This window comes from Phasianus colchicus, chromosome 1, assembly GCF_987193195.1.
Source record: "Phasianus colchicus chromosome 1, bPhaCol1.hap1.1, whole genome shotgun sequence".
NCBI classification, from domain to species: Eukaryota; Metazoa; Chordata; class Aves; order Galliformes; family Phasianidae; genus Phasianus; species Phasianus colchicus.
In genome coordinates, this window is record NC_143436.1 from 99,893,386 (window position 1) to 99,907,836 (window position 14,451).

Below are 14,451 nucleotides of genomic sequence, written 5' to 3' on the forward strand. Positions count from 1 at the left end.
CTTTAACCTGTCAGTTTAACTTTGGAAGACGTTACTGAAATGTCCTTGTTCATCAGTCCATGGCAGTCATTTACCTGGGGAGATACAGTCTGAAAACTACAGGTCACATTACTACACAAAGGCAAAACATCCACAAAATACAAAGCATGCAGACAAAGTTGCCAATGCATACACTGAAAGATAACCTTCTTCCCCTGTCTCCAAATGAGAAACCCTGAGCAAGTGACAGATGACTGACAGGTTAGATCAGGAAGCATATATTCTAGCTCTCACCCCACCCTCCTCCAGCAGCAAAGATCTTTGAAGAATTTACAGTGAAGCCCTAAAGATTTTCAAAAGAAAGCAACAGATAAAAGAACAAACAGTAACAAAAAAACACCAAATCAATTCACACAACATAGATTCTTGGCAGTTTGAGTATGCAAGAACTATAAAATTGATCTGGTGTCACTCAAATTTTTTTTTTTTTTTTTTTTTTTTTTTTTTTTTTTAAGTATCATGAAAGGAGAAACAACATATCCAGCAGACCACTGCATGCTTCATTTCAAAGCAGGGATGCCAGCCTCGCAATCCCAAGATGCGCTTGGGTGGTCAAGCTGTTCTAAGGCTGTTGTGAGATACCTAACTCGTTCTGATATGCACATATAATTGTAATGACTTACACCATAAGAATTCTCCATACTAAGGATTGTCATTTTCTGCCGTGTTTTAACCAATTAGTTCATTTGAGGGCAAGGGGTCGTTAACATGGAGAACATGTTAACCTGTAGCTAAAGCAAGGATGAGCTTAGGAGAAGCTGAGAGAATTTTGTTTGAGGAGCTTTAATCCCTGCAGCAGCTGCTGCAGAGACTTGAAGAGAGGTAAAACAACAAGCTCAGGTTTATACTTCATCATTTGCTTTCATATCTGAATAACTGTGGTACTCATAATCAGGAGGGTAATTTGGACCTAAAAAGAGAGGAGAAAGACTGTGCTGTTTTCTATTGAGGAAGTAGAGGCCATCTGGCATGGGTAGAGTAGTGACCTTATATTTTCTGACAGGCTAAATCCTGCCTAATAATGCTTCTTCCTGAGTATCAGCCACTGCTCAATAAACTAAGTTATGCCTATCACCAGGTATGAATAACTAGACTGAGGGCAGTTGCCCAGGACCTATAGTAGGAGGGAAACTTGAGCCTGGGAGCCTGGACCACTCCACAGCCTCATTTTGGGCCTGCTACAGGTGCGGGATGCCCTATGACTGGGCTCAGTCCTGCCTCAGTTGCTGAGAGGGGCTGGCAACCCCACATAGGGCACCTCACTATGGTCACCTACTGCTTCATTTTTGTGTACTGTCCATCACAAAATCTACTTCAGTAACAGTAACACAAACATCTCCAAGGGCATGACTTTGTTTTCTTAAGCTGTTACTGAATTAATTTGAAATGGATCTACGAAAAAGGGCATGATCCTTTGAAGTTTCCAGATACAGTAGCTAGTTCTTTAAGCTAAAAATGCAGAGAGACTTACATGTTCGTCTCCAGAGCTCCCACACATAGTGCAGTGTTATGACAGCAAGACCACATCCAACCAATTAAACTGAAGGGCAAGAGGAAAAAAGCCCATAGCCATACTCCTGGATTAACTCTGAACTTAATTTTGAAAGAAAAAAAAAAACCCACAGAACATTTTCTGCCTTAATTACTGAATTTCTTTCTTTCTTTTTAATTAATTAGAGTAATTGAAACATGAATTCTTAAAAGCCTCCAGCCTAATATCTCCCACAGTGAGAGGTTTCTGTTGGCTTTTGTTGTTTGGTTTTTTTTGGTTTTTTTTTTTTTCTTTTTTGCCAAGGAACATTAAATCTTGAAAAACTTCTGGTTGCATAATCTGTTGAATAATGACACTGCATAGTGTATCTTTCTTATATGGCCTCATGACTTACATGAGATTTCAGGTCTGTTTTTCAAACCTGATTGTTCCAAATAAAATAATTGAACTACAGAATGCGAGAGAAAAATATCCTCTTCTTGATAGTTTCTAAATTGACAGAACATTACATGCAAACAAATTTCTCTGCTTCAGATTTTTTTTTATTTTTTAACATTTTTAAAAATCAGACACTAATGGCACCATTAATAAAAGCTTTTTACTTTAGGAACGTATTTCAATCACACACAGAAAGGTTTTTCAATTCTATACTATGTAAAATGAAATGGTTCCATCCAGTGGTTACTTCCAGAACTGCAGACATAAGATCACAAAGCAAAATCCAAGTCTTTGCACTGAACTAATTGTAAATAAATGACTGAACAGCATGGGAAAAGGCAGAATTAAAACAGTAAATAATTAAGAATATAATAGCACCACTAGATCACAGTTATAAAACATCTGTACAATATCTACAGTTGAAAACATTTACTTAATATCAGCATTTTCAAAAAACACAATGAAATCTACTGAATTTCATAATTGTTTTGTAAATATATCTCACAACTGTGAGATTATAAATATCTCAATTTCAAAACCTGATCTTCTCTATCCTGTAATCTATAAAGTGCAGCATCCAAAGCTCATTATGCTTAAAAATACAAAAGCAGAGACAAAGAGCTTCTCTCCTAGGAGCCTCCAGTACTGTTTGTATTTCATCAGTGTTTTAACAGAAAGCATCACCTCCAGATGTACTGGTTACAGATGACTGCCAGCAACTTCTGTAGCACAGATTCAGGAGAGCAAAAATTCCCCCCTCCTTTTTATAAAATCATTACTATGGCCACTATTTCGCTGTTCTTCCAACATTTGAAAAAATGCAACTAATGTGCCAGTGGAATCTGTTTGGTATCATAAATGAAAGACCAGATATTTCTCACATGTGCACATAATGCAAGTAATCACAAAAAGAACCAGTGGATTTTGTTCACTTGCCCTCAAATTAGAAATGCACAGCAAGAACAAACTACAAGGTGCAGCAGCCATGCCACGTTCCACTCAAGTAATGCACTGCACATTTTTATGTCATGTCAGCAACTTCACCACTGTATTCATAAATATTAGATGCTGTTAACTCTTTCTGATGTTCTGAATAACTTCCTTCTGACAGCAACAGTTTCTGCTTGCCTGTTTCAGGTCATTAAGATCAGTCAAACTCATAAGACACACAGATCATGACCTTGTCAAATCCAGTCACTCAAAAGACAGCTTCAGTTAGAGAAGAAGCAGGATGTAAACTGCAATTTTCATGTTCCTTATGTACTGTCAGGATACAGTGCCTTTGTTATTAAATAGGCAAAACGCTCCCCACCCACAACTGCTCTTCTTTATTCCAGCAACCCATATGGTACCACTCATCTTTTCTTCCTGTCCTACCCTTTCCTTATGCTGTTCCAAGTTGAAAATCATAAGATCCAAGCACAGAATGAATAACAAATAAAACTTTCTTTGCATTCACTTCTTCCTATAAGCTCAGTCACCAACCTTAAAAGCTGTTTCACTAATTAGAGATCAGCAAACAAAATCTCCCAGATGTAATGGCGCTAGTGCCAGTGTTTTCATAGCAGCAGCTTTCTGAGCAGTGACAGTTCTGGCATGTAGAAAGTCTGAAAGTACTTCTTTCAGAAGATATTCAAATAAACAGCACTGTTTGCCACTAACTGCAAACTACAACCCAAAATCTAGCCAAAGTTTCATATTTTACAATAGGATGTACAACAGCTTAGAGTGGGGAAAAATTCAAGGTTGCTCAAGAGAAAGTTCAGAGAATCTTTGTGATTTGAAAAAAGATTTGTCAGGTTCAGCCACTGGGAGGAGTACATCAGTGCAGGTTTGTGCAACAGGGAAATGGAGAGAGAGGGTGAAACTGCTGAAGAAACAAAATTGTACTGCAAAAGCCATTAGAAAATTAATGATTTTTTCCTCCAGGAGGAGGAACTTGTCTGGGATTTGGACAAACATAAAGACTATGCTTATGCCAAAACATCTAAATTCCTAACAACAAGTCAAAGGACAAAAATGGCATTCTTCTCAGGATTGAAGGAGGAACATTTTGGGACCTAGATCATCCTGACAGTAGCAGATCTTTCGAGGAAGACACACTGTGACACAAGTTTTCCTTCTGGTTCAGCCTGACACACACTGTATAAAATGCAATTGGAAAAGAAAAAAAAAGGAAGGGAGAAAAAGCAAATTAGGGAGTGAAACAATATAGTCTAGGAAAAGTATGAGCAAGTTATACAGCTCACTCTCTACTTAATCATATGACCTGGTATATAATTTTAATTCCTCTATATGAAGGTTTTACAGGTGAGGTTTTACAGAGTCCTACTCGAGCAGTGTTCCAAGAGAGCAATCATTTTTGCTGATCACAAGTAATACAAGAGAGGAGGAACTCTGGACTCCAGTTGATTGGAGACAGTAAGTTTTTTCAAGCAAACTTGAAGTTTAACTACGACACACATATTAGATACATAACATACTACTACAACTACTGTTGTTTTATATAAAACGTTCAAGCTTTCATTTCAGATCTAGTTTTGTATGCTTTTACGGATGCCTCCAAATATGACTTACTGATGGGTTAGTAATGAGTTGGTACTGTAACACAAAAGCATAGTTTGAATTTATCACTTAATGAACTCAGTACCTTCCAGATTACACGATCTTATCAAGAACAAAGCAGATATTCCAAAATACTCTTCCCTCTTCTTTGACCACAAAAAAATGCCCAAATTCATTAGCAGTCCATGGTAGTTCAGTATATTTCTAATTTCTAAAGAAATAATAAAAATTAAATAGAAAAGAAGCAGATACCAGGAAAAATGGAAACATTATTGTCTGCTCATGGTGGCACAACATAAGTAAATATCCATATCATGCTTAAAGTTAGAAATAATCATCATCTGTTTATAGACAGTGCTTGATAGTTAACCTTTCAGTAATAAAACATCATTCTTATTTCTCTTTGAATTGAAAGAAAAGAAAACAATTGTCAATGACAGAAGCTTTTCTGTAACAAATTCTTCCTCTTTAATAAAGGCTTCTACTCAATAGTTATATGACACCAAAAAGTCTTCTTTGTTCACACTCATAATTTGCAATTATTCCTTAATCTGAAGTGCTCCAGAGATAAAATGACAAGTTCCATTTATTTTTCTTTCATATCAAAACTTGAGTGAGGAGAACACAAATTATTAAAAACTGATAATAAATGGTATTACGAAATCATTGCAATATAAACAATATCTACAAATTCTTAGTCCACCTAAAAGACTGAGGACCCCTTATCTTGTTCCTTTATTTCTAGATTATTACCTTCATTTATAAACATATTAATAAAAAACTCAATTATATAAACATTAAAGTCTCAACAACTACAGCTAATATGAAACTAAAAATAGCCAAGCAAAGATCAATCTTAACCCAAGTTTAGTCCCCCCCATAAAATAAGCAGATTAATTAATGAAATTATTTACAACCCCTTTCCCCAGAAGGTGCTTCGTTGGGTGCACACCATAGAATAGCTTGAGTTGGAGTGGACCTTTAAGATCATCAAGTTCCAATCCTTCCCGCTGTGGGCAGGGCTGCCAACCACTAGATGGGGCAGCCTAGGCTCCTGGCCTTGACTGCCTCCAGAGATGGAGTGCACACAACCATTCTGGGCAGCTGTACAAGTGCTCTCTGAGTAAAAGCATCTAACTTAATCTCCCTTCTTTTTGTTTAATGCCATTCTCCCTGTCCTATCACTAGCAGACCACGTAAAAGGTCAGCCCGCCGTTCCCTAACAGCTTGCAAGCTCCAGGACATCCCAAGTTCTTCTCCACATGGCTTTTTTGAGTCTGTACTCCTATTCCAGATTGCCCCAACCCAACTGCAGCACCTTGCACATGGCCTTGTTAAACCTCATTAAGTTCACGTGGGCTCACTTTTAGAGTGCATCCAGAATAGGCACTCTGAAAATAGAGGAGATACTTGATTTCTTTCTGCTTTTACTGCTTAATTGTAAAACTTGTGCAGACGAAGAGTGTTGCAAAGGTAAACTAATTATTTTAGGAGAAGCTATTCAGATATTACAGTGATGAGCACTGTGAAAAGCCCCTGAGGAAATGAACAATTTTTTTTTTTTTTTTTTACTTCAGATTACAGATCTGAACATAACACAGGAAAATAAGGCCTAAGGCCACATGTTGTACAAAATAGTGAACATCTGCTCATTAAGCAAGCCCTGTCCATCTCACAAACTGAATAATGCAAAAATACTTCAGGAAAAAAAAATTGCATGAGATAATGTAATTAAGCACTAGCGTATAGCATACAACTGAAGACATGATTCTGTTGCAAGACATTATACTTGCTTATTAATACCACATTTTTCATATATATATACACATATATATATATATACACACACACACACATATATATATATACACACACATATATATTTACTGCATGCAACATCCCTGTTTGGCTCTCAGGATCAAAACAAATCCTATAACCTTTGTACCCACTTTGTCACAATGTTTGAAATTCTTATAAAATATACAAACCTCTGTCCAGCGTGGCTCTTAGGACTTTTAGCAAGAGCTGACAGGAGAGCTCACACACTTTAGCTAACAAAGAGTCAAGAATGGGCAGTGTCATTCCAGGCTGTGAGAGAAGATGCGCTTCTTTGGCAAATGACTTCTTGAACTGTTCAAATCTCCCCTGCTAAACTTTGTCAAATTTATCAGTTGTATGCTTTTCCCTCAACAAATTTCACTTCTTCCAGTTTTCTGTGCAATTTTAACAAGAAACAATCAACTCTTAGATTATCTAGGCTCATCCCACTCTTTAGACATACCTAGATCTTCTACTCAAGTTTTTAGTTCCCCGTCCTGCTCTCCTTAGTCTGGCCACCTTATGTCCATGTTTTTCATATCTAGCAGTACCTACGTTTTTTCCTAAGCACCAGCTAACACTAATGCTTCCTTCGAAGACCAATACTCCCAGCACTCCATTCCCAAATTGAACCTATCTAACCAGACCTATGCTGAAATATCAATACACATTTCAACTTTTGCCCAGCTGCTGTATCACTGTGCTACCTCTTACCACAGATATGTTTGACTGAGTACTTTGTCTCACATTCTCTATATCTGGGTAGGATCCAGTTCAAAATCAGTTTCAAACTCAATTTTTACCCAGCTTTTCCTCTCCTTCCTCAAGATTTCACAGTCTGTGTTCAGCTTGGGTTATCTCCTACTTGGCAAAACATTTACAGCAGCAAGCAATAAATAAAAAACACATCTTCCAGCACACTACGAAAGTCAAATATTCATTTTTTAACTTAAATGTTTAATAAAACTTTTAACTTCCTTCTTGAACTGAACAATTAGGGAAATTCCACCCCCCCCCCCCCCCGTTTTAAGATATTTCAAATCAAAGCATTCTCATATTCACAGAACTTTATTACCAAAAACATAAAATATGAATTTCATTGACAGATGTCAAAGAGGAAACTCAAGTCTCAGAATGGACTACTACAATTATATAGGAAAGATGCATAATCTCCTCCACAATAGTAAACAAAGCAATATGCTTTATTCCAGATGCAATGGAAATGAGTCTGAACAACATTATGATGCTAATAGGCCTCAGAAAGAAAATGCTTTTAAAGAGAAAAGAGATGAAGCTTCTCCTCAGGTACCCCGCTTCTTACTGACATGTCTGAAATTTCGCAAGTCATTAAGGCAGCTAATCTGAATGTTCATGTGGTGCACAGCACAAGTAAAGGAATCAGCCTGAAAACACGTGCACAAGACACAGTGCATTAAAGAATAAAGAGTGAAATGCTAAAAGCTGATGGGGAGACAAAGATAGAGAAAAGGACCAGATCTCTGAGCTCAAAAGGCAAAGGGAGGGAAGATAAAACTGCCTCCCCCAAAAGAAGATTTTTCTCTATACCAAGAGGTAAAGAGAAGCATGGGGGCAGTAGCTTCACTAAAAGGTCCTATACAAGCCATGGGCTCCTGTCCTCCCCAAGACAACCCTCACTTAAATTTCTAAGCCCACTTTCTGAGTAATGTGCCTCATTGTCTGAAGTAGCAGAGTCTCCAAGCACTCACTTCACCAGATGGATCTATGATCCCAGTACTACCTGGGACAGAGGGAAAATCTTGCTGCTCATCACAGTGACAGTTAGTGGCTCCAGCAAAGGGCCTCGGGGAAAAAAAAAATAAAAAAAACCTCAGCTCCTAAAGACAGTTTTAACTGGTGCAACAGAGATGTCTTGATACAGTGTACTGGTGCCAGCTGCCTGCCCTTGGCTACTACAGAGACAACAGATAGAGACACCCTCAGGAAATTCTACTGATGGATCTGGTGGGTTCCTGCAACTTAGGGCACTTAACTTGCAGCAGAGACAGGCATGGTTAAGAAAAGATTGACACAAGGCTTCGTAATCATAGTAGTTAAGCATCTTGCACGTTTACTTTTTAAAACAGAGTCCTGAATAGCTGGAAAGTTATTCAAAGCATGACTGTTCAGAAAACTGAGTCAAAGAAAGTGGCATTCTGCAGATCGTGCAATGAAGTTGCCTGCTTCCCTCTTCTGCTTTGCTCAGGACTTGAAATTCAAATAAAACAATCTCCTATTTCTTTTCAAGATTTCAAGCCAAAAGGTTCATAAAGTATTGTTTTTCTCTGGCACACCTGCAACTTGAGATGTTCAAGTGTGTTTTTTTGTCAGACATTCCAACATGACAGCCTGAATTCAAGACAGATACTTCAAAGAAGAGGAGAAAAAAAATCAGCTTATGCTTCATATTATACTCAAAGTTTACAGTGGTCCTTATCACAAAATTAGTCCACCAAAAAAAGACTGATCCCAAACTCAGGTAGCAATCTTTTCCAATAAAAACTTAGTTTTTAAAGCTACAGGCTTCAGTAGGTTGCTGGAGTTTTTTTTGTTGTTGTTTTTGTTTTTTTTTTTTAATATTTTTTCCCTTTCTTAAAATGTATTCTTTTTAAAAAATTGGCTGGGAAAGCTGTCCTAATTAATATTCAGTTCAGTGATTATGCACACTCCCAAGTGACCTATATGTGTAATAGCATCAAGTACCACCTGCTCAAACTGTTGTTTTGCAGCGAAATATTAATCCCTTGCACCTTCTGTTACCAAGCTTGGATGCCATCTGAAACTCAAAAGGGAACGATTCACTGTAGATGCTTTGTAAACTCACTGAAAATTGTACCCCCAAAAAAGTAGCAATTGTGTGCAAATAGTTTGAGATAATACAGTACAGAAAGCAGCTTACAGAATTTGGTAGCCTTTTTCATTTGAAGGTCATTTCAAAAGAACAAAAACAACATTTGTGTTAGTACAAATGAAGTTGCTCTGTTTTTTTTCTTTTTAAGTAAACCTCTTTTTTTCTACAGAAAAATAGAAGGAACAGAGCTACATCAGATTGCTTGCATGTCCCTTAGTGAAGCAGCATTAAGATAATCGTTCATAAAAATCTATTACTTCATAAGTGTTAACATAGAAAGGTGTATTCATTCCCTCTGTAGAAGTTTGGATTTTTCACTAGCACAAAATACATGAATACCAATAGAATATTTTCATATTAACAGCAAGTGCAAAATCGTGTGCATTTCTGCCAGCCATGTATGGAAGCAACACTGCAAACAATACTTAGGACAACACACTTGTGCTGCTAATGGCAAGCAAGCAGAAGGGGAAAAAAAAAAAGAAACAGTCAGATAATTGGCAGTATAACAAATCCAAAGGTCAACATCTGACTTGACTGACTTCAGTCAAGAATCTTCCTATTTCACACAAGACTTTTCTTGTTTGTTTGTTTTAAATAAAATGCCCTCATATGCTTTGTGTTCACACTACATATGTGACAGAGACCTTTAGATTTTACCTCCAGTACACACTGTAAGCAAATGATCTTACAGAGAGGTCTGAAGACAGGAAATAAACTGATAAAGTTGAGTACCAAGGGAATTCTGCAAGCAACCAAGCTATTCAGCTGCTTCTATAGGAAAAAGACAGACAATTTAGGTTATTCTCAGTATATTCCTAAACATTTACACAATAAGGCAACTTTCTCTTGTCCTGTAATTTGTTCCTTTCACAAATTATCTACCAAGAACTTTGTCAAAGACAATTTCTATGCTTGTATTGGACATACGTAGCGAGGTTTTGGCAGTAGAGAGGCTGCAGAGAGGCCTCCATGAGCAGAGCCCAACCCTACCCCATGTCCAAGCAGGGCAGCTCCAGCAGCTCCAAGAGTGGTCCACCACTGCTGGAGCTGAGCCATGCACAGCACTGTGTGCGCTCTGGGAGAGCAGAGTAGCTGAAGGGAGAGATGTGTCAATAGGACTTTGGCTTCTCATGTCTCCTAAAATGGGTTATGTTGGAAATACCCAGATAATTTATCAGGACGATATCTCTGATAAAGCAGATTGAACCTGCAATTGCAATGGTGGGCCTCTGGCAAGCAGGAGAGCGCACAAAACAGCATTACATCTTCTATGCCCTATTACTTGAGGCTTACTTCTTTCTCCCTGATTCCTCATTGGCTGAGCACTTGAAGTTCACAATCTTCGCGACGCTCAACTATACTGATACTGGATAAACAGCAATTTCTGCTAGCTAAGCATATATTGCTATTATTTAACTTCTCACATTTGCTCATTCAACACTGTCATTGTTTCTGGACACCTGCTCATCCTTGCATAGAGATAAGCTTGGAAGGAGGACAGAAGGGAGTATCTCAATGCCTGCCTGTTGCATCCCAACCTACCCACAGAGCAAGGCAATTCAGCCTTGTGTAGAGACCCTGGCTTCTTTGATGTTTGTTAAGTCTGTTTTTCCTCTTACTGAGGCTCTCTTATTCAAATAGAATAGCCCTACAATATGATTTCTATTCCATAATACTATACCTATAGTATTTGGAACACTTAAAAACTATTGCAGTTTTGCAAGCAAGAATTAATCACATAATTCAGCAACTATATTTCTAAGATATGCTACTAACATATACAGTATTCCGATTTTTTGCATCAGCTGTTTCTAAGGACAAGTTACAAAGCACAAATACGTTGTGCTCTACTTCTTCAGATCAATTCTCCCTTTTCAGTGTTTAATGTAGAAACAACATGCCATTCCTACAGTTACAATATAACTCCACATGTTCCTGGGATCTTATGAGACAAACACATTTAAAGATTAGTGACCATTTTCACTTTCATAATAGATGCAATATAAGCAACTGTATTTTGTATAAATGTAGTATATCAAAATATTAATTCGTTTTCAAGGCCTTACCTCTGTTACGCCTAATCTTTGTTAGTATATAGTGATGAAAATCAAATGCACAAATCTTGAAAAGCAGAACCAAAAAAAGCAAAGAATTGAGTGCCTTTACTAGTGTGATTTTTCTCCTCCCCCACCAAACTACAGTTACAGTATGTTGTGTTCTGTGTTCCTAAGACTTCCATTTCATTTAAATGACTATTACAGGAGATTGCAGGTTAGTTGTAAAATGTACATGAAATGAAACTGTACATTAAGATATGTTTTTATAATTTTGAGTAGAAGCAACGAAATCCAATTAATGGTATGCATAAAGCTTTTTTTTCCCCCCTATTACATAGCTCTCAAAGGTTAATTGCAGTTGAATTCTTAACTGTTTTACATCCTCTGAGCTGTAAAAGGTGGAATTTGCAAACTAAACATGTGAAGGAAAGAGAGATTCTCATTTTCCTACAACTTGATTATTTTTCTTATCAGTCATCAAAATCGTCTGCTCCGGCTGTATGAAATGAATGGACAAATGGCTCATGAACAGCTCTCACATTTTCACAACTTTTGTCTCAAGCATTCAGAGTAAGTCAGACCACTTTCAACCTGACTTAAATGTCTTAATGTCTTAAACCACGAGGGTTGAGGGAGGTAACGAAGAGGCCATGACATCCACAGCCATCCCATCAGAAGGGACAGTGCAACTCAAATTTGTTCCATGATCAGTAAGAATTTTATCTCAGTGTAATTTCTATTATCTTATTTTGTAGATTTTTTTTGTTACTAGAAAGCCCATATCATCCAGATATATAAATAGTGAATTCTGACTTGCATATTAGAATAGTTGCATTTATTTACTTTCATAGAAAGTAATGCAACATTATCAAGTCTCAAGGCAGCACTGCATTGTGGAGAGGAAGATTTGATCTGAAGTAGTCTTCAAACCAGAAAACTATTGAAATGTACCTCTTAGTTCAGAGAAATAAAAACATGAAATACTTATTCAACAGGTTAAAATTAGTTTTCCACCAAGTTTCCACTAAGATGTGTAAATGAAGTACACACTCTGACCTTTCAAAGCTATTTTAATAAAAACTAGAAGTTGCAAACCAAGAGTTTAATAGAATAACATTAAAAGAAACTCTGGAAGAAAAATTAAATCAGTTCATACATATTTGTTTATGCTAATAAATTCTTTTATTTTGAGTTTCGTCTGACAATCTTGTTTAAACTCATTTAATACTTATTAGTTCTCTGCTAATAAAAATCTTTGAAGATATTTTATGGAAATTAACTTGAACAGAAGGTTTTATTTTCAGTGAAATCTTCTGTTCTCTTTGAAATTCTAACAATTTAAATAGAAGTCCAATTAGATTTGAAAATCAGAATTGGAGATTTTGCCAACACTGTTAACATAACAGTTCTGCTTTATTCAGATATTTCTACAGGACCTCATCATTTGATCCCACACATATGAGACATGTCAAATACTGAAAGGAGTACCACCCCATTCCTGTACATTACAAGCATCTACATATTTCCATTAGTTATCTGAAGAGGGATATCAAATGTATAAGATAAAATAATTCCAATGATCCCACTCAAAGCATAATTTTGCTGCTTGTATTTCAGTTATGGAAGCCATTTATGAGTATGCTTGTTCATGAAAACAAGCATCATTGCTGTCCATCCAGTAGAGAAGAGTAGAGCAAGACACTCACTAGTGAAGTAGAAAAATAGAGCAACATCCCTTGGTGTCACAAAACACCGCTTCTCGTCTGTAGGAAAGCAGTATTTGCTTAAAACACTTTAAATTAGCAGGAGCCATTTTACAATTAAGTAATCTGCACAGTTGGATTTATGTACCTCTTTCTTTTACGAGTTTTAAACAGCTGCCCACCACCTCAGCATCTGAGCACCTGCCACATGTAAATCACGTAGGGATCACACAGCCAAGTTCAGTGTGTAACTACTATGAACCAGCCTTCTGATCAGAGGTATTGAGCTGGGGGGTCTTTATGATTGCTGGTGGTAAAATAATTAGGTTTGCTTTAGCTGCCTCCAAATCAGATCAGAGAACACGATATATAACCTTTATAGCACTGAAGGTGATTTTTGTAGGGTGTGTTTTCAAATTGGAAAGTATTTCAATCAAAACACATGCTAGATGAAACTAGTTTTATCACTCTTGAAGTAACCCTTGAACATCACTTATAATGGTCACAAGAACCTCTTCACTACTTTAATCTAAAATTCCAGGTAATGCACATATTAGAAGTGCATTAAAAAGCTCTTAAGCTGATTGGATTTTTAAAGGGGCCAAAAGGTGAATAAATTGGTAGATGTGTTACAGAGAAGTCTGAAAATTGAAATTTCTATTTCTGAATTATTTATGAAAAGGAGCGTAGTAAACATGTTGAATAGCAGTTCTTTTTTAACTCATGAAGTGAAAATTTTCAGCCATTTTCCTAATAGAAATTCAACCCTACCTTTCCATCATAGCAACTTCTCATACACACACACACACTTTCTACAGCAAGATAAAAATATTGTGCATAATACAACACACTCTCTTTTTATTTGACATTACAGTTGGGTAGATCAGGGTGGAGGTCCCCATGTCATGAGCAGCACTTACTTAGGACGCTCATGAAGATAATTGCTCAGATCCTTGGAGTGTCTTATCAGATATAGATGCTGCTAGTGGAGATTGCACTGCTGATTGATATAATGAGTCACTAATAGTATTGATTAAAAAAAAATAAAAGTCAAGAGCTGGATCTAGAGAACTTCTAGTTTTTGAAGTTTTGGTACTATATGGACATAGTAATATCTCCTATGTATCACCTTTACAGGAAAAAATAACTTAAAATCAAGCAAGACACTAAGACACAAGGAATACTATTATGAAAATACAGAATGTGCTTTGATGTTATGTGCTGGGTAGCAATGTTTGGTGTTTATTAACTAAGGAAGCTTCAATATTTACATTTTTATTCAGTGGTTTAGTAATTGTCTTGTTTACCTGGCTTAATGATTCTACTACAACTTTTAAGCCTTGATATACTCCTGAAATACTTGATAAGCCTTGAAAGCTCTTCATAATTAGCAGTTGTCTAACAGCAAGAAAGCTTCATCAAATGTCCTCTTGTATTATTGCTCAGCAACAGTACTTCTCAAAGCCA

General features: G+C 36.8%; 1 protein-coding gene across 1 annotated transcript in view; it reads right to left on the reverse strand.

Moving 5' to 3' along the window:
• Window positions 1-14,451, reverse strand: part of ROBO2 (roundabout guidance receptor 2) — a 1,058,225-nt gene that overhangs the window by 1,016,715 nt on the left and 27,059 nt on the right. The gene's annotated exons all lie outside the window — the stretch shown is intronic.